Genomic DNA, 17486 nt, shown 5'->3' on the forward strand with positions numbered 1-17486 from the left:
TGGAGAGTTGGGGGGCTGCGGAGGGCAGGCTCTCAGGGGAGGGGGCACTGAGGCAGGAGAAGGATGAAGATGGGCCCTGTGGAGAGCGGGCAGCTCTGGGGTGAGGTCTGGTGGGCAGAAGGAAGGCGGCTCTGGGGTGAGGCTTGGGGGATTCAGGTGGGAGGAAGGCAGGTCTGGGATGTGGTCTGGGGGGTACAGCGGGCGGGAGAAAGGCGGCTCTGGGGTGCAGCCTGGGGGGGTGCAGTAGGCAGGAGGAAGATGGCTTTGGGGTGAGCCTGGGGGGTCCGGCGGGTGGGTGAGAGGAAAGCGGCTCCGGGGTGAGGCCTGGGGGGATCCGGTGGCTGGGAGGAAGGCGGCTCTCAGGTGAGGCCTGGGGGGGTCCAGTGGGTGGGAGGAAGGCGGCTCTGGGATGAGGTCTCGGGGGGGGCAGGTGGGAGGAAGGCGGCTCTGGGGTGAGGCCTAGGGGGGTCTGGTGGGTGGGAGGAAGGCCGCCCTGGGCGTTTTTAAAGGTGTCTTATGCTGGTCAGAAAACAGTATTTCCAGCCTGTGGGAAATGCTAGGAACTGGATATTTGTTTTCGTCCTGAGTCGGGAACAATTTGATTCAGATGCATCGCTACGACTTGGTCGAAGCATTTCATTGTGGCAATGGTGAAATGGGATCCATCCTACAGCACAATGCTAGCCACACATGACAGTGAAGATAATTAACTCAGACAGAACACAAGGAAAGGTAGGTGACGTATTTTTTACTTCTTTGAGCCATACCCATGAACCACTGGAGCTAGGAAGCCACAGTCAAGCTCCATTTGGAATCGGGTTGAAATTTTTGTGTCAAATTTTAACTGAAATCAACATTTCTAAATATAAATGTTTTGCTGGACCAGAATTGTGTTTCTCCCTGGAAAACTCCCCTGGCGATGATTTTCCTCCCAGCTCTCGTCTCAGGACTCTGGGGTCCTGGAAGCTGACTGACCCCTAAAGGGACCAACCCCCACCTCATCCCATCTCTCCGTGGGCCTTCAGTGCTTCAGAAGCCGTGTGCTCTGAACACGGGGGCACTGGGCAGGGGCCTGCTTAGGCGGCATCACTGAAGAACGGTGAGTTGGGAAGCTGACGCCCAGCCACCAGACTGTTTTTACAGTTGGACCCTCATAGAATCATAGAATCTCAGGGTTGGAAGAGGCCTCAGGAGGTATCTAGTCCTACCCCCTGCTCAAAGCAGGACCAACACCAACTAAATCATCCCAGCCAAGGTCCACCAGCCACAGCTCCCTGGCCCCTTGCTGCAGGAGGTCTGGGTGTGATATGCCAATTAGAGCTTCTCCCTGAATGCCCGGGCAGCGGGCAAACCAGGCTGGGTAAAATAACAACCCTCAACAACCCCTCTCCCCCCAAAAACACCCCCTGAAACTTGCTGCAAGCCTGGCCTGGCCCCACAATTCCTCTCCCCTTCTCACAGACCTTTTCCATGCTTGCCTCTGCACCCCACCCAGGTTCCCCACAGCAGCTGTGACCCAAGAGATCATGTTCCCATCAGATTTCCAGCCCAGCCACTGACCACCAGGTCTGCAGAAGAATGAGCCTGGCAGCCAGACCTCAAGAGTGCTGATCTGAACAAGCCCCCCGCAGCTGGTGCCATTCGTGTGTCACTGGCTCCTCCAATCGTTCCCCTCGTGCCACTCACACTCGGCCCCACGGTCGCCTGTCCGCGATGGGCAAGGCCTCCACCATGTGGAGTTCAGGGTTGGGTTGGGGAACTACTCTGCCTCCTCCAGATTGGACTGCGGCCCAGGGGCTGAGGACATGGGACCTTGTCTGTCCTCTCTCTCCTGCCTCCCCAAAGTGAAAACATCTCAGCAGAGTGGATTGAGTTAAATCTAAGTGATTTAAATCACCAATGGAAAGCCTCGATTTAAATCATCCATTTTAATCAACTTTTCCATTTGTCCTTCCCTTATTTTCTCTAGAAAGGTGTGTTCTCTTTTGTAGCCGACATAACCGTTAAAACATGTTGATTTATAACTCAATAGAGCCTTTACATTAGATTTGGTGCATCTTTTAGCTAAGAAAAGAACTGGATATTTATGGAAGCAATTTATATAGCTTAATATTTTCATATTCTTATTACTTGTACATTTTTAGTACATTAGGAAATGGTGATTGATCTATTGCTTATTTACTGGATAATTAACTTTTTGCTCATGGTTTGTGTCAAGCTGCATTAGGATGGTAACTGGAATTTAATTAAACACACACAAAGTATTTTGGTTAAACAGCACAAGCTTCTATGGTTTGCACATGTGATCTGGAGTAAGTACGTTTTCCTGCTGGAGGGTGGGAGGGGTCATAAATATTCATAATTTTGAGAACTGAGCAAATCAGCACTCAGAGAGGGAGCAGCTGTACCCGAGGCACATGAGACCACCCAGGTGGGCTCAGTGGCTGATCCAGATGAGATGCAGGACGGTATCTCCTGGTGTCAGAGGCTGGATCCCTGTGATGACTTTGCCAGTATCTAGCACCCGGTAACACGGTCCCTGCATCCCCGAGAGGATCAGCACAGGACCTATTGTGCCATACTGAGACAGCTTGACCTCATAAGTTAGACGTTGTTATCCCAATTCTTTTGTTATCTGGTAAAGCCGCCTTGAACTCAGAGGCTTTGGTAGAGGCTCATGGATTCGGCAGTGTTACTTTTTAGTTGAGAGATTATAAAATGTTTAGACCTTCACATATTTTGTATTGTATTCAGGTTTTGTTTTTAAACAGGTTTTTTTTTTTAAAAAAAAACTTACTATGATTGATAAACAATAGAAAAAATCTGATTTAAATACAAAAAAATCCCATTTTTTGTTGTTGAAATCATCAATTTTTATTCACCCTGGTTCTCAGGACCAACTCACAGCTGGAGAGGTGGGAGGGGAGGAAGCAGAAGGAACAGCACTCCCAAAAAAATCAAACCCTCCACACCTGGAAGGACAAAGGCTATGAGACTATCTCTACTTAGGATGCACTCCGTGCTGATTCTAATGGTTGCATGGTCCTCAGCTCATGCTGGGCTTGGACGCCTTAGAAACCCCTCCAATTGATGGATCTGGTGGCCTATGCCTTTCTAAAGGGCTCTTTGCCACAATATTTCCATCTCTCGCTATGCATTAGGCCCCTGCTGGGTGGGGATGTCTCGGTTCATTGATGCTTGTCTGACGTCATGTGTTGGAGGCTGGGCTGGGCACAAGGCACAGTCAGCTGCTGTCTGAGCACACTCGAGAAACAGGCAGTTTCTTCCTTGGCTTGGTTTAGGGGGTCTCAGTGTCTCCCCAAGATTGCTAGGACCTGTGACCCTGGGATGTATGGTATAATTATTGCCCTGGCAAGTGACCATCTCTTCAGACTCTAAGTGGTACCAGTCCCAAGTGTCCAAAAATCATGAGCTTGTCTTGCCCCTGCCCCTAAACATGAGATTTAAAAGAAAATCATGCATCTGAGGAAGTGGGTATTCACCCACGAAAGCTCATGCTCCAAAACGTCTGTTAGTCTATAAGGTGCCACAGGATTCTTTGCTGCTTTTACAGATCCAGACTAACACGGCTACCCTCTGATAAAAGAAAATCAGTATATTGTGGGTTCCTTTGAGTTACGTTGCACTTGGGTCACAGGTTCAGGCTTTTCTTCCCAGCTTCCTTTTTTTAATGAAAACTGAGAGCCTCCCAAAATCACCTGGCTCCTGGCGCTGGGTCTTTAAGAGAAACACCAAATACCACCAGGATGGGCGATGCCGAATCTCATACTCTCTCCCACTAGCAAGGAGGGTAACTGGCAATCTTGCCACAGTTCCCTGGTACACAGCTCTTGCGGCTATATCCAGGTTAATTCTTTTGGTTCAGGAAGCTCATCAGAAGTTAGTGCTAATGTTTTGGGCCTGGCCTGGCGCGTTTTGCATTTCTTTGTGGTTTGTGCTACGCAGAGGGACCCAACTTTTGCAAAGTGGTTGCTTTGATCGGCATGCATGACACTGCAGCTCCTGTACTCCAGCTTGGTGTAGCGACGGCCTCCTCGTGTTCATCGCTCAATCTGGTCTGTGCTGTTTGCTTACCTTCCATTCTGCTCATGTGCCTTTGGTTACATTTATAACTGTCTTTGTGATGCTGCTTTCACCGGGGAAGGGTTCCATTTAGCTCCTTGGGTTTTGTAAACTGAGTATTGAGTTATTGCTCTGCCCATATCTGGGGAAGGTGAGCTGTCGGTCTGGGGTGGGCAGGTCAGCTCCCTATTTCCAGATGGTATCAAAGGTGCTGAGAGTACCCAGATGACATGCAGGGCTCGTTCCTCCATGTTCCTTGGAGGTGAGACTTGGTCAGTCGGATGTTGGCCAGTTTTGAAGGGGGGAGGGATAGCTCAGTGATTTGAGCATTGGCCTCTAAACCCAGGGTTGTGAAGTTCAATCCCTGAGGGCGCCATTTGGGGATCTGAGGCAAAAATCAGTCCTTGGTCCTGCTAATGAAGGCAGGGGGCTGGACTCAATGACCTTTCAAGGTCCCTTCCAGTTCTAGGAGATTGGTATATCTCCTATTATTATTATTTGAAGAACAAACTGAGATGGGAGGTGCTGCTGTGAGCCTGGCGGGGGTCTGTGGTTGTTTAAATGCAAAGGAATGTGCTGTTGCTTGCCTCTCCCCTCCAGGAAGCTCCAAAAGCATCAGTCCTGGGCTCTTGTCTCAGCCAGAGTCCACAGCAGCAGCTGTGCGGCTAGTCCATAAACCTACTCCTCACTCCCGCCAGATACCCTGATTATGATCCTGGTATTAACTGAAGACACAAGCACAGAAAAGATACACAGCTGCCTTCTGACCCTGCACCAAAGTGGGGGAGAGAGAGAGTTGAGGGTGGGCTAGGTATCCCAATCCTGTCTGAACTCCTTGGCATTACAATGCAAACATCCCTGCATCTTTAAGTGCCTTTCCAGAGTGGGGGGGCATCTGACCGCATCACTAGCAACAAGGGAAGCAAGAAGGCCATCACTTGAAAGAGAGGGTTTTTCAAAGAGCCGAGCTGGGACGTGCCAGGGGAATGCGGCTGCTAAAGTCATCTTGGGGGCACCTGGCCTTTGCTTTAGCCGTTGCTTTCTCCTGTGTGCTTTTAAAATGGTTTTTGGTGTCTGTTCCAGAGGCCCAGGCTTGTATTTTTTTTCTTTAAAGCAAAAATGATGTTTGTTTTCTGATGGCAACTCCTTGCCCCGCCAGTTCATCATCCTTCGCCTTCGTGACAGGCTCTGTCTTAGATTGCCCAGTATTCCTCCTCGGGAGAAGGCGATGCTCTTTCGTTCCATAGTGGATCTGCGGAAGGCTGCAGCAGTTCCAGTCCTGGGGAGGTCCCACGCTGCTTCTCCCTCGCTCACTCTCGAAAGGTGATTTAGTCTCAGTGGGCGCAGCTGTATTGGTAGCCCTAGAGATGTATGCCCTCTACCTGCACAGCGGGTATGACCTGGCACTGCCAGGTCCCTTTGCACCCATTGTCTCATCATGCTGACAAGGGACAGGTGGGAGGTTGGTCTCTGTGGCCCATTCAGATTTTGGCTTCTCCGCTGAGACTCTTGACCAGAGGCTGAAATTAATCCTGGTTTCTTGGAGACATGAACCAGGAGTTGGGCTGAGATCTGGTCCAACTCATTTCAGACAAGCTGCTGAAAAAGGAGCTGAATCTGAACTGGGGGTCTAGAGGCAACAGGCCAGGAGCAGTGTTCTTTAAGCAGGGGATGTCAGCCTCTGACAGAGGAGTCCACTGAAATCTGGGTTTCCTCATCCCTGGCCTGTTGCCCCGACCAAATGCTGCTGCCAAAATCCATCACCCCGACCCATCACCCCCTGCTTGAGACTCTCCTCTGGCTCCCCAGTTCACTCCCTGTTCTTGTTCTCATGCCACCCAACATGCAGCCCCTGGCCTCCTTTTTTGTGACACCCCCTACGCACCTGACCAGCACCCGTGGCCTGAATGCCCTCTCACCTTCCCGCAGGCATCCCTGTGTCTTTTTCATGGCAGCTGCTGGTGGCACGGCCTGCCTGCTTGAAATCGACTTGCTGGGCCTCTGTCCCCACCTTGCTCCGATCTCACTTGGATGCTTCTTCCCACAGCGTCGCCCGTGGAAAAACGAGCAGCAAAGGAAAATTCTGAACCGCCAAGAGACCCACTTTGCCTAACAGCAGTACCGGTCGGGCCTCTTTCTAGCAGCTGGCGTCTTCCGCTTCCTGCAGTCCGCTCCGTTCTCACCTGTTTGCCCAGCCCATCGTTTAGTTTGCAAGCTGCTTGGCCCAGGGGACCAACTTTGTGTTTCCTCTGAAGCCCTCGGTATGTTCACGGGCCTTATAAAATCATCGTGACGCTGCATCAAAGCAAGCGTTTAGCCAGAGAAACCAGCCGAAGCCCATAAAGCAGAGAGCTGAGAGAGGACTGAATTTCCAGTGCCCCGGATCGGTGAGATGCAACAGAGATCCACTCTGTTAGCCCTGACCCATGCCCGACTGTGGCACTAGGGGTGCTGTGCTGCAGGGCCCATGGCACAGGGCTCAGCAGGGGGCGCTCTCCCTGCAGACTCAGTGCTGGCCCCAGTGTCCCAGGGTGCTGCTAAAGGGTGCTGTAGCTGCTGGGAGCGGAGTGGGTTTCCCAGTAGGGGGCGCTCTCCCCTGGGAGTCAGCCCTGCCCCAATAACCCAGCCGGGTGGTAGGTGCAGCTGCAGGTTACATCTTTTGGAGAAGAGAAGACAAGGTTCTGAGCTAAACCGACTGAAAATATGAGCAGGAAACAAAAGGAGAGAAGCTGCCACATTGGGGGTGTGTGAGAGAGTCACCCAGAAACCTGCTGGGATTTCGCGGGGAGGGGAAGGTATATGCGAGACTCTTGCAAAGCAGGCGTCTGTGGTCAGAGAGTGCAAACCAGCCATGTAGCAGGGCCGCATGGAAGCCAGGGCAGAGGGCTTGTATGTGCAGAAGCCTCGGGGTGGGATCGCCCCCTTGCTGCGCCGTGCCTTTGAGGTCCCTCCCGTGTCTGCAAACCACTTGGGTCAAGCCTGGATTCCCCCAAGAGCTGCAGATTCCAGAGTTTCTGCTTCCAAGCCCAGCTGGAACCCAGGAGTCCGAGACAGCAGGAGATAAAGGAGAAGAAAAGAAATCAGCCCAACACTTCTTTGTCTAGTTTGAACCATGGTCTAAGATTCAAACTTGCTCCCAAACTTGCCGTGAGGCCGTCGGTCCATAGAGACACCGGACACCCCTGGAGAGGTACGTTCTGCTCCACGCTCCGTCGTCCTTTTTGAGCTGGGCCCCGAGCCGAGCGGCTTGGGAAGTGTTTCTCAGTCTGGACCTTCTCCCATGCCCGCCCATGGGTGGCTGGAGCCTGTGTTCGGCTTTGCCTGGTGCATGGCTGGGCCTAGGCACCAAGTCTGACTCCTCGTCCTGAACAGACCCTTTCCCACGTTCAGCGAGGGGAGAGGGGAGTTAGCTCTGGTGGGTCGAGGCGTGGCCAGCTGGAGAACCAGACAGAACTGCAGGATCTGCCTGTGTCCTGCAGCCCCAGGACCAGCCCCATCCTGCCCACCGCCTCTCCTCTGCTCCAAGGGGTGCCGCAGGCTCCCCTGGTGCTACCACGCGCCGTCCTGGGGCACCCACCCTGGCCAGCGTGTGCTGGGGGATCTCCTGCTGGGGCGTCTGCGCCGGGGAGCAGGGTGTCCGGGTTTGACACTCTGGAGGTCAGTTGTTTCCTCAGACTTCTTCCTTCATGTTGAACCTTTAAACCCTCCCCAAAAGACTGGGAAATGGAATGGGGGGGTCACAGTTGGCGTGGGGCAGGGGGGGTGGCTGTGAATGGCACAGACAGCAGTGTCCCCTCAGCACTGCTGTCACCAGATATGAGGAGCCTGTCAGCAGCCTGAGGAGGTTGTGAAGGCCAGGACTATAATAGGGTTTAAAAGGGAACTGGATAAATTCATGGTGGTGAAGTCCATAAATGGCTGTTAGCCAGGATGGGTAAGGAATGGTGTCCCTAGCCTCTGTTTGTCAGAGGGTGGAGATGGATGGCAGGAGAGGGATCACTTGATCATTGCCTGTTAGGGTCACTCCCTCTGGGGCACGTGGCATTGGCCACTGTCAGAGGACAGGACACTGGGCTAGATGGACCTTTGGTCTGACCCAGTCTGACTGTTCTTATGTTCTTCGATATAGGGATGGTAGGACCTGGTGTGGTGGGCTTGGACCAGGGTCTCTGGTGGAGAGAGATTGGCAGGGGCAGCTGGGACCCCTCTCTCCCCTCCTGGGTGGCCCCAGGGCAGTGCGAAAGGATGGGAGCAGGAACCAGGCAGGGCCAATGAATGGTTCCTCTTTGGTCCTGCAAACTTGACAACGTTGCTCCTTTTCTTCTGGGCCTTTATTCTGATAGGGCCCAAGCTGCTTCACCGACTGGCTGTGCATGAGGTGGGATGGTCCAGTGGTCAGAGCAGTGGCAGGAGCAGGTTCAGTTCCATGCCCCAGTCGCCCGTCTGGTCAGTGGGGATGGCAGGTCTCCATTGAGACTGGGAGGTGCTCAGAGACAGTGGTGGGGGGGACATAGAAGTTCCTTAGATGTGCTGAAAATCCCACTGACATGCAGCCACCTCTGGGGTGGGGAGCTGGTGCTGACTAGCCCCTGGTGCCCTGCATAACACGGGGCTGGAATGGGGAATGTTGGCCAAGGATACCTGGAGGGTCAGGCGGGTCAGCGTGGGGCAGCGTGGAGGGAATGTGGCTGTGTGCTGTGCTGCTCCCCTCCCATAAGAGCGGGCTCGGCAGTTCTGAGAGGGGCTGGGCTCAGAGCCATGGGGTAACTGTATCCCTCCATTTAACCCCCTGCCAGGGACTGGCTCTTCTTTGCTGCCCCCACGCCCTGAGGTTGCACCCTGCGGTTGGCTCTCCTGCACTGAGGTCGGGGGGAGCTGTCTGTCCCGGGGGCCAGGATGTCACAAGGGGCATAACCCTGGTGTTTTGCAAACTCCTGGGGTCAGCGGTTCAGCTGCTGCAGGGCCGGGGGTCCTGACACACATGGGCGTTCAGGGTGGAGGCTGGAAGCAAACAAATGAGGCTAGAGTTACAGCTCCAGGCGGGCTCCTTCCCCACCCACAGGGTTCGCCTTGACCAGTGTTTAGTAACATCCAGTCGGCTCAGGGTAACTATAAGCCAGAATCCGGGGCCTCCACATGGCTCCAGCCCTGTATCCTGAGATTTGCAGCTATCTCTGGAGTGAGCAGCAACCGCTGGGACGGAGTTTCCCAACCCCTTGGCAGGCTGGGGCAGATCCAGCAGCCTCCCTGGAACCTCTTCACCTTCTCTACGAGCTAAGGGCCCTGATCCTGTGAGCCCCAGACACGCTGGCTCCCCACGCCTAGCCAGGCCCGTTGTGACGCACATGTTTGGGAATTCCCCTTACTTCTCTCCTGGGAGGCAGCAAGGGACTCCCTCCCTTAGCACCTTGCCAGGAGCAACAGGCAGAGGTCTTGGCTCTGGGATGGCCAGTGGGACCATGCTGATGCCCTGGCCTGGCCGGGGCTGCTGAAGCCGACCCCACTCCAGTGCCTCACCCACAGAGCCATGTGCCCGTTGGGCACCCAGTTCACCTTGATTCCCTGGCGCACTCCGGCTCCCGCTCACAGCCCAGCGAGGCCGTGCGGCCCCATTTTGTATAACTAAGCGGGGTGTGCATAGAGAGAGGAAGCAGCCTACCCATAGGCCACACAGCAAGTCAGCTGCAGGACTGGGATTATAACCCAGACCTTCCTAGGCCCCAGTTCCCAGTACTGTCCACTAGACCATGCTGCCTCCATGGGAAGGGATCAGCATTTTATTGGTGAGGATCGGTGTAACACGTGCACAGTTCTTGCACATCACACGTGTGCACATCCGTCCATCCCCCGTGAGCACATTGCCCTCACTAATCCCCTTCCCGCATATTCACTTCCCCCGGCACATAGAATCATAGAATTTCAGGGTTGGAAGGGACCTCAGGAGGTATCTAGTCCACCCCACTGCTCAAAGCAGGACCAATCCTCAACTAAATCATCCCAGCCAGGGCTTTGTCAAGCCGGGCCTTAAAAACCTCTAAGGAAGGAGATTCCACCACCTCCCTAGGGAACCCATTCCAGTGCTTCACCACCCTCCTAGTGAAATAGTGTTTCTTAATATCCAGCCTAGATCTCTCCCACTGCAACTTGAGACCATTACTCCTTCTTCTGTCATCTGCCCACACTGAGAACAGCCGAGCTCCATCCTCTTTGGAACCCCACTTCAGGTAGTTGAAAGCAGCTATCAAATCCCCCCTCACTCTTCTCTTCTGCAGACTAAACAGTCCCAGTTCCCTCAGCCTCTCCTCATAGGTCATGTGCTCCAGCCCCCTAATCATTTTCGTTGCCCTCCGCTGGACTCTCTCCAATTTGTCCACATCCTGTCTGCAGTGGGGGGCCCAAAACTGGACGCACCAGTGCTGAATAGAGGGGAATAATCACTTCCCTCGATCTGCTAGCAATGCTCCTACTAATGCAGCCCAATATGCCCCTAGCCTTCTTGGCAACAAGGACACACTGCTGACTCATATCCAGCTTCTCGTCCACTGTAACCCCCAGGTCCTTTTCTGCAGAACTGCTGCCTAGCCACTCGGTCCCTAGTCTGTAGTAGTGAATGGGATTCCTCCTTCCTAAGTGTAGGACTCTGCACTTGTCCTCGTTGAACCACATCAGATTTCATTTGCCCAATCCTCCAATTTGTCTGGGTCACTCTGGACCTATCCCTACCCTCCAGCGTATCTACCTCTCCCCCCAACTTAGTGTCATCCACAAACCTGCTGAGAGTGCAATTCATCCCATCATCCAGATCATTAAGGAAGATGTTGAACAAAACCGGCCCCAGGACTGACCCCTGGGGCACTCTGCTTGATAGCGGCTGCCAACTAGACATCAAGCCATTGATCACTACCCGTTGAGACCGACAATCTAGCCAGCTTTCTATCCATCTTATAGTCCATTCATCCAATCCATACTTTTTTAACTTGCTGGCAAGAATACTGTGGGAGACCGTATCAAAAGCTTTGCTAATGTTAAGATATATCATATCCATCGCTTTTCCCATCTCCACAGAGCCAGTTATCTCATCGTAGAAGGCAATCAGGTTGGTCAGGCATGACTTGCCCTTGGTGAATCCATGTTGACTGTTCCTGATCACCTTCCTCACCTCCAAGTGCTTAAACATTGATTTCTTGAGGACCTGCTCCATGATTTTTCCAGGAACTGAGGTGAGGCTGACTGGTCTGTAGTTTCCCAGATCCTCCTTCTTCCCTTTTTTAAAGATGGGCACTATATTTGCCTTTTCCCAATAGTCCAGGGCCTCCTCCAGTCAACACAAGTTTTCAAAGATAATGGCCAATGACTCTGCAATCACATCCGCCAACTCCCTCAGCACCCTCGGGTGCAGTGCATCTGGCCCCATGGACTTGTGCATGTCTAGCTTTTCTGAATAGTCCTTAACCTGTTCTCTCACCACAGAGGGCTGGTCACCTCCTCCCCAGGCTGTGCTGCCCAGTGCAGCAGTCTGAGAGCTGACCTTGTTTGTGAAGACAGAGGCAAAAAAATCATTGAGTTCATTAGCTTTTTCCACACCCTTTGTCACTAGGTTGCCTCCCCCATTCAGTAAGGGGCTCACACTTTCCCTGACCACCTTCTTGTTTCTAACATACCTGTAGAAACTGTTCTTGTTACCCTTCAAATCTCTTGCTAGCTGCAATTCCAAGCGTGATTTGGCCTTCCTGATTTCACTCCTGCATGCCTGAGCAATATTTTTATACTCCTCCCTGGTCATTTGTCCAAGCTTCCTCTTCTTGTAAGCTTCTTTTTTGTGTTTAAGATCAGCAAGGATTTCACTGTTAAGCCAAGCTCATCACCTGCCATAGTTACTGTTCTTTCTACACATCGGGATGTTTTTTTCCTGCAACCTCAATAAGGATTCTTTAAAATACAGCCAGCTCTCCTGGACTCCTTTCCCCCTCATGTTATTCTCCCAGGGGATCTTGCCCATCAGTTCCCTGAGGGAGTCAAAGTCTGCTTTTCTGAAGGCCAGAGTCCATACCGCTAGATAGTCAGGCTTGTGCTGAAGGGCTTGGCCTTCTGATGGCAAGAGTCCGCCTGTGCTGTTAGGAGTTGATGGCTCTGGCAAGGTGATTTTTCTGGAGATTTGTAGTGTGAGCTCAGGTTTGCTCTTCGAGTGCGGTAGCTCGGAGCTTACTGGGAGCTTGCTGCGTTTCCCAGAATGAGCTTCATTTCCAAAGACTAAAGCGCCGTCGTTTGAATCCATCAATTAACTTGCTAGAGCTGAACGTGGCCCTGAACGTGTTCGCGCCCTGGGCAGAGGGGTGCCCTGCTGGCGTGTCATTGCCCTCCAAGTTACAGGCCAATAACGTGTCCTTCCCCGATGCCACTGAGTCTATAAGACAAGGCAAGGCTGCCCCAACCCCTGAGCCAATGCCCGGGGAGCTGCTTTGCCAAATCTAACCTACGGGAACAACATCACCAACTGTGCGACGTACAATCCCTCCCCCAGGAAATTCAGAAATGATCCAAACTGTGCTGCAAACAGTGTAACTTCAACACCTCGCACAGATACAATGTCGTAATTTGGGTGTCACCGGGATTGCTTAGTGTAAACCTACTTATCTGGTGCTTAAACAATACCGAACCTAAACAATGCTGATAATGTCACGGTAGAGCCTAGACTAACTATTAAACAGCGAATGGGGGAACACCCCTCCCGCCCACAAGGCCCTGCCAATATATCCTAGGGAGAAGTGCCTCCCCAGGTCCCAATCTGTTGATTATGTTAGCCCTGGGACGGGGGCAAGAAACATGTATCGTCTAACCCCATTTTTTACTCTGATGCTTAAGTAGCTGCCCAGTTAAATCCTAGAGTTGGGAGTGAGTTCAGAGAAGAGCACGGAAAACGAGCTGTCGGCTGAAGGGTCTGATTTGTGGGGAGAGGTTAAAAGGGCTGTTTTGGGTGGCGATGGCCCAAACCTTGTCCTAGCCCAGCCATAAACCTGCCCCAGGTCGTGCTTGGCTAAGCGGGGAACATAACTTGTACATATTGGAAGGGGGCAATTTCCCAGGCGGGAGAGGAATTGATTTAATCATTGTTTGGAGGGTACACAGGGGACAGAGCTTTCCTGTGTGTTGGTACAGCACCTAGCGCAACTGGAGCCAGTGACTCTTGGGAGCAGGATGGAATTGGGACAACAAAAGCTGGGCTTCAGAAACACCGCCAGGCAGTTTCATAATAGTTGCACAATAGTCTCATAAGAACAGCCAGACTGAGTCAGCCCAAATGTCCATCTAGCCCAGTATGCCATCCTCCGACAGTGGCCAATGCCAGGTGCCCCATAGGGAGTGAACAGAACAGGGAATCATCCAGTGATCCATCCCCTGTCGCCCATTCCCAGCTTCTGGCAAACAGAGGCTACAGACACCATCCCTGCCCAGCCTGGCTAATAGCCACTGATGGACCTAACCTCCAGGAACTGATCTAGTTCTTGTTTGAACCCTGTTATAGTCCCAAGGGAGTAGGAGTCGGCCTGGGGTAAAGCCCCAAAGGATAGACTGTGGGGAGCAAGCCTGGGAATGAGCTACCTGGGGCTACTGCACCGCAGGGATGTGAGAGCAGAGCAGGGGGCAGGCTGGGATCGGGGGGACTCTGGAATCTCATGGCCTGATGGGCCCATTGTGTGTGGCATACATGACTTACGCATCGCTAATAACTAGCGGGAGGAGCCGTGCCTCCCAGCCCAGAGCCGCCTGTGTGCTTTGCCCCGGGGCCAGCTGTGTGCTGTGGGTAGAGAATACAAGGTCATTCCCATGTATCACACCGTGGGGGGGGGGGGTGTTTGTGTGTGTGTTAAAGGCATCCCTTACCTGTGTGCGGAGGAGTGTTAATGAAAAGCAGCAGGAACGCCCGGGGCGCTCAGCTCTGCTCAGCCATGGACAAGCTGCCGTTGACTCTGAAACGCACCATTAACGCCGGGGTCCCTTTATACAGGCTCGGCGGGCTGTAGCAGGAGGATGGAGAGCAGGAATCTCTCTTGACTGAGGGGCTTGTGGGCTTTGGGTGACGATGGCCCAAACCTTGCCCTAGCCCAGCCAGAAACCTGCCCCAGGCCCCAATTTCCCTGCCCTTCATCTGTCTTTTGGGAAGCACCCTCAGGAGCATGTGTGAGGCTGGGGAAAGTGGGTAGAGACTGTCACTCAACGTGACACTGGCCACCCACTGCTCCCTGGCATCCAGGCTGGGGGATGTGGTGTCCAGGTCTCCGTGGCTGAAGCCTCCTGTCCTGTGTGCAACTGCCCAGTTCTGGTGTCCCCTTGGGGCAGTCGGAAAGCGTCCCAGTGCCCTCGGGTCGGAAGAGCTGCCGTCTCCATCTCGCCAAGGCACAGCGATTCTGTCTGGGGGAAAGGCCATTGCACAAGGAGCCACACCACGGAATCAGAAGGACCTTGGAGCCCGAGAGCTTTCGTTGTCCTGAGGGTGAGTGGCGTTTTATCTATCCCCTGTTGTGAGGCACCACTGCCCTCTCCTGGTTAGCATGAGAACTGCTCAACTCTGTGTCATTGGCCCTATGTTGGTAACTGCTAGTGGAGAGTCTTCTTTAGGTCAAGTGGCAAAAGGGGCCCATATGTACCCTGGGGATCACAATGCGTCTTTTATCTATTTGGATTGTGAACCCTTCAGAGTAGAGACTCTCTCTGACTATGAGTGTGTACAGCACCTTGTGCACGGGAGACCTGATCTCAGTTAGGGCCTCTATGCGAGGAGATCTCAACCTTTTCCACACCGAGATGCCCTTCCCTTGTGCACAGCAGGTAGGGAACCCCTGCTTTAGGCACTGCACTATGTGGGAAGAGGTGGGAAAGCTGGTCAGAAAACAGAATTTCTGTTCGTTGGGAAATTCCAACATTTGGCTTTTGTTTCTGTTCCAAACGGGAATGAAAATGCTGAAATTTCTCTTGGCTTGGAGGTTCCAAAAAAATACCACCCTGAAACATTGACTCGTTTTGTTTCAATCAGGTAAAACCGTTTCTTTGCAATAATGTCAAAGCACGATTTAAGCCCTAATAAACTATTAAAATTATGATTTTAATCTAGTACAAACGTCTAAATGAAATGAATCAAGGTTCTCAAGTCAAAATGAAATGTCTTTGCCTTGTTGAAACAAAAGGGGAAAGTTCAAATGATTCGTTGCCACATTGTTTTTGGGAAAAATGTCGTTGAAATCAACATGTTTCTGCAGAACGTTTTGTTTGATAGATTCAAAGTGACTGTTGTGATCACCTAGTCTCACCAGCTACGGAACCTGGGCCATTGGACAGCCCTGAATTCATTCCTGCTAGAACCAGAGCAGAGTGTTTAGAAGAACATCCCATCTTGATATAAAAGCTGCCAGCGATGGAGAAGTTGCCAGCGCTTGGTAAGTTGTTCCAATTACTGTCACTTAAAAATGTTTGCCTTATTTCTGGTCTGAATTTGTCTAGTTTCAGCTTTCAGTGGATCGCGTTAGACCAGCGGTTCTCAAACTGTGGGACCCCCTTTGAACGGAGTCGCCAGGGCTGGCTTAGACTTGCTGAGGCTCGGAGCTGAAGCCCGAGCCCCACTCTCAGGGCCGACACCAAAGCCCAAGGGCTTCAGCTTTGGCCTCCCTGCTCAGAGCAGTGGGGCTCCGGCTTGCCTCCCTCCCTCCTCCCGGCAGTGAGACTTGGGTGAGCTCAGGCTTTGGTCCCCCCGTCCTGAGATCATGATGTCATGTTTGTTGTCAGAAGGGGCTTCCGGTGCAATGAGATCCCTCTGCTAGCAGAAATTTCCACCCCATGCAGGGACTTGAGTTGGTCACAGTGTCCACCTCTAAACCTTCTCTTGGATACACCAAATACATTCAGCTTCATGGGTCTCTCAGTATGAGGCAGTTTTCTCAGTTCTCAGAATGTTCCTGTAGCTCTTTTCTGAACCTTCTCCAGTTTGTCAACGACTTTTCTTGATGTGTGGCCATCAGAGCAGGACACGGTATCCAGTAATGGGTTCACTACTGCCGGATACAGGGGTAACGCCGCCTCCCTGCCGCTGCTTGATATTTTTCTGCTTTCCACATCCCAGGATCGCGTTGTTCTCTTAGCTACAGGGTCACACTTGGGAGCTCATGTTCAGTTGGTTTCTACCATGACCCCTAAGTCATTTTCACTGTCCTTGCATTCCAGGATGCAGTCCCTCATCCTGTAACTGTGACCTACAGTCTTTGTTCCTAGATGTCTGACCTTGCATTTGGCTGTGTTAAAACTCATGTTCAGATGAGACCATCTTACCCAGAGGTCCCGGCTGGTCTATATAACAGTCTCGTCATTCTTTACCACTCCGCCAATTTTTGTGTCATCTTCAGATTTTACTGTTTTCTTCCAGGTGATTGATAAAGATAGTGAGTAACATTGGGAACAAGAAGAGATCCCCACTAAGGTCCCCCTAACCCCTCCCTCCCATTGAATAATGATGCCGACTTACAATTTGGTTTTGAGATCTATCAGTTACCCAGTTTTTAATCCGTTTAATGTGGGCTGCAAAGACTTTGCATAGTGCTAATGTCCTGCCACACTAAGACAAATGCCTCCCTGACGTCTGTGTCAACACCGTATTAGAACATATGTTGTTCAAATGAGCCCACCTCATCTGAGGCCCATGGCCTTTCTGTAACTCCTCCAGTCATTCCATCCTCCTGAAACATTGAGATCTCCCCATTTACCTAAAAGGGGGGGCAGAGAGCTTTCTGCTCAGGTTGGCTGTCTGAATTTAGGGTGTGAGATGGCCCAGGTCAAAGGCACCTACTGGGCTTGCTGAATGGACCAGGCAGGCTGCACCAGCGGAGGGTACTTCTCCACTCGTCCTCATGGTGATCAATGGAGCAGGCCCAGTAGAACCCTGCAGTGTGGCAGGATCCACCCGCAGACGGCCAGACACGAGTGTGGACTCCCCCTCTGTGTGTGCCACCTGGGCGTTGCTGCCGCTGAGACGCTCGGCTCCGTCAGAAGCTGATTGAAGAGGTGAGCTGATAGCAGGAGTCACGCCGAGCTGGTTTTGGCTGGGAATTGGTAGGAACGTGGGTGGTTTGGATGGCAGTCGCCTGAGCCCTGCTGGGAATCGCCTCTCGGCGGCTGAGTTGGTAGGAGCGGCACCGGGCTCCTTTCGGTTGGAAGGAGCTTTGGGGGCTGCTCTCCATGGGGTGCCTCCTTAGCTGAGCCTGTAGGGAGCGTGCAAGGCTGGTCCCAGCTGCAAGTGGCTCTTGTCAGCACTCCCCCTCCTGCGGATCTTGCCAGGTGATTTGCTGTAGGATCCTTCCTGAGCAGCAATCTCTGCCCATGTGTTTCCAGTTTCCACTTGTGGCCCTTCGCGCAGGCCC

The 17486-nt window shown here is 52.5% G+C and overlaps 1 protein-coding gene and 1 long non-coding RNA gene across 8 annotated transcripts in view; both read left to right on the forward strand.

Moving 5' to 3' along the window:
* Window positions 1-552: 552 nt before the first annotated feature.
* On the forward strand, window positions 553-6410 carry LOC115655575. Its single transcript, XR_004001423.1, has 3 exons — window positions 553-732; window positions 5243-5406; window positions 6131-6410. It is a non-coding gene; the product is annotated as an uncharacterized LOC115655575 (long non-coding RNA).
* A 77-nt stretch (window positions 6411-6487) lies between these two features.
* Window positions 6488-17486, forward strand: part of FGF8 (fibroblast growth factor 8) — a 37625-nt gene continuing 26626 nt past the window's right edge. For 4 of the 7 annotated variants that reach the window (XM_030570985.1, XM_030570992.1, XM_030570987.1 and 1 more), the window contains exons 1-3: window positions 6488-7273; window positions 14336-14575; window positions 15356-15515. The gene's annotated coding sequence lies outside the window, so the exon portion shown is untranslated. Of the gene's footprint in view, window positions 7274-14335; window positions 14576-15338; window positions 15516-17486 lie in introns of all 7 variants that reach the window. The other 3 variants (XM_030570988.1, XM_030570986.1, XM_030570989.1) reach the window with 3 other exon arrangements.

Source organism: Gopherus evgoodei, chromosome 7, assembly GCF_007399415.2.
Source record: "Gopherus evgoodei ecotype Sinaloan lineage chromosome 7, rGopEvg1_v1.p, whole genome shotgun sequence".
Lineage (NCBI taxonomy): Eukaryota > Metazoa > Chordata > Testudines > Testudinidae > Gopherus > Gopherus evgoodei.